We start from the raw sequence: 2,601 nt of genomic DNA on the forward strand, positions 1-2,601 counted from the left end.
ACTGCATAGAGCACAACTCAGGTCGGGATGAGGGACTCTTGAGTACTGTCAGAAAAAACTATGTAGAGGTCACTGGGAGGTGGAATTGCACAATTAGGGATATCAATGACAACTACAAGGTGGAACCTAGCTAGGCAGAACTCCATAGTTCCTGGGCGGAAGAAAAGGCAAGGTGTCAGGGGGAACTGCTCGACATGTTTGCGCAATTTTCAGGATGAGGAATGAGCGGGCCATTTGGGCTCCAGCTGGGAATCTTATCAGTTTCTGAGATGAAGACAGAATGTGGTAGCAGAGGGCACTGACAAACAATTTTGCGCAGTTTTCTAGAGCAAGGCATGATCGGGCTGTGAGGAGCATTTGGTCACAACTGTGCTGTTTTGAGGGACAATGCGGGACAGGCAGTAGGGACCTTCCCATTATGACTGCACAGTTTTTGGAAACAATGCAGAGTAGGGAAACAGAGGGTGTACCAGTAAGGACTGCGCAGTTTTCAGGAGTAGAGAAGAGTAAGCCAGCAAGAGGGTCCGCCAGACAGGCTTGCACAATTTCTGGGAATAGTTAATAGCAAGGTAGCAGAGGCCTGACTCAACATGATTACGTAGTTTCTATAGGCAATGCAGGGCAGGAAGTTAGGCATGTTTACGCAGTTTTAGAGAGCAGTGCAACCCGGGTCACAGTGCAGTGCAGATTTTCGGCAGTCCAGAGGGAGGCTTGATAACTAATCTTGCGGGAAGCACAGATTAGGTCGGGCTTAGGGATAAATTTTGCACAGTTCTAGGAGATATAGTAGGGTCACTGAGGGCTGAAACTGTGTAGTGCATCTTAGTCGGGGTCTGGCTGAAGGAGGTTGTCCAGTCGAGAAGATTTTCAAGAAAATGGTTGTGTATCGAAAGCAAGTGAATCTGTGTAGACGTGACATTGTGATCACACACTTAGCATGACTCCAGGACAAGACACCACAAACCAACAAGACAATCATGCTCATTGAGACTGTCTTAAGGTTAAGAGAAATAAGTGCGACACTTGAGATAAACATTTGAACGACCGTGACGACACTTGCGCGAAAGTGATTGCAACTTTGTGTGTGAGTATGAACGATGTTCACAAAGCGACGAGAACTCATGCACACAATGACAGACCTTAAAAATTTCCAGAACAAGACCGCAAGCATGAAAAAGCAATCAATATTCCAAAAGATGATTGTTGGACGAACAAAAAAAGGGTGTAAATACTCTACAAGAGCTCATGGAATGAGATCGAGTGTTTGCAACCATCAGTGGAAAAACTAAGGAAGGCTCCAAAATTTGGATGCAAACCAAAATTTTGGAGGGTGTTGCGGCCACTATAATAGATCTTGATCTAATATTCAACTATATCTCGAAGGACTTGTTGCCTGGGGAAAATATGATAGCACCCCCTCCACAAATATCAGCCTAAGAATCACCATTAAAGAAGAAAACATTACATGAATTTGGGCTTGGAGGATATCAAAAGGAGCAGATCCATTAGTGATTCGGAGGTTGAAATAAATCTTTGAAAAACGCGAGAATATAGGGCAAGATACAAGATAGATTAACTGGAGGCCATTCAAAAATGAATTTGTTACAAACTTTCCATATGCCCCATGCAAAGATTTAAACATTCCCGTTTAAATTCTGGGAGTGTTTCTGTTCCCATTTATACCCCTTTATATTTTTTATTAACTTTGACCTCCATTTTTTATACTTGACAATATAAAAACCCTTTACACCCTATTATATGCTCAATATATTATGTCATTTTTTCCTCAATATATATCCCCCAATATGAATGCATTGTGATATGGTATTTCTCCCCTAGTGAAGCCGTTTTCAACACTGCAGTGGAACGAAAAAAATCAAATCTTCAGCTCTCGCTCTTCCTTGAACACATAGAACATTTTTAATGCATAAAATTTTTATGACAACATCTCAATTTGACTGATCAAATGATAGAAAAGACATGCTTGACCATCATCTTCAGAATAACCGAGACAAAAAAGAACTATAATAAATTGAATAGCCATAACAACGCCTCTTTCTACTTTTGGTCCATCACTGGCCAGACAAAGATAATAACGAAGACACACAAACACTATCATTTAGATTGGGCTTACACACTTGTAGTAGAGTGGGAAAACTACTCAAATAGATATTACTACATTTCATTTAGTGCTGAATAGAAGAAAGTCGATTTGAAAAGAAACATTTGTAGATCCAAAAACATTTCATTGTGATGTCATGATTGATTATTTAATGGAAATCGGGGGCAAGAGGGCACTCACTGCAACCCCACATACCTGATCAACAACGCAACGACCCCATACCTTTTCACTGGCAGTCACGCTTGACAATCTCATTCTGTTTGAATTCTCCAGTCTCCAACATGCACAACGAGGAGTCAAAGACATGCCCGTTCTGCCACAATGTGTCGACAAAGAATCTCCTCCAAGATCTCATGCCCAATGCTTTGGATGGCCACAAAACTAGTGGCTCATTCTATTTGACAGAGTAGATTAACCATGCTTTGATACCATTGTAGGAGACATGAATTGGAAAATGAAATCAACTCTATTAAGCTATC

This window comes from Pinus tabuliformis, chromosome 4_2 (assembly GCF_031772625.1).
Source record: "Pinus tabuliformis cultivar Carrire ecotype Pingquan chromosome 4_2, CPIR1, whole genome shotgun sequence".
NCBI lineage: Eukaryota > Viridiplantae > Streptophyta > Pinopsida > Pinales > Pinaceae > Pinus > Pinus tabuliformis.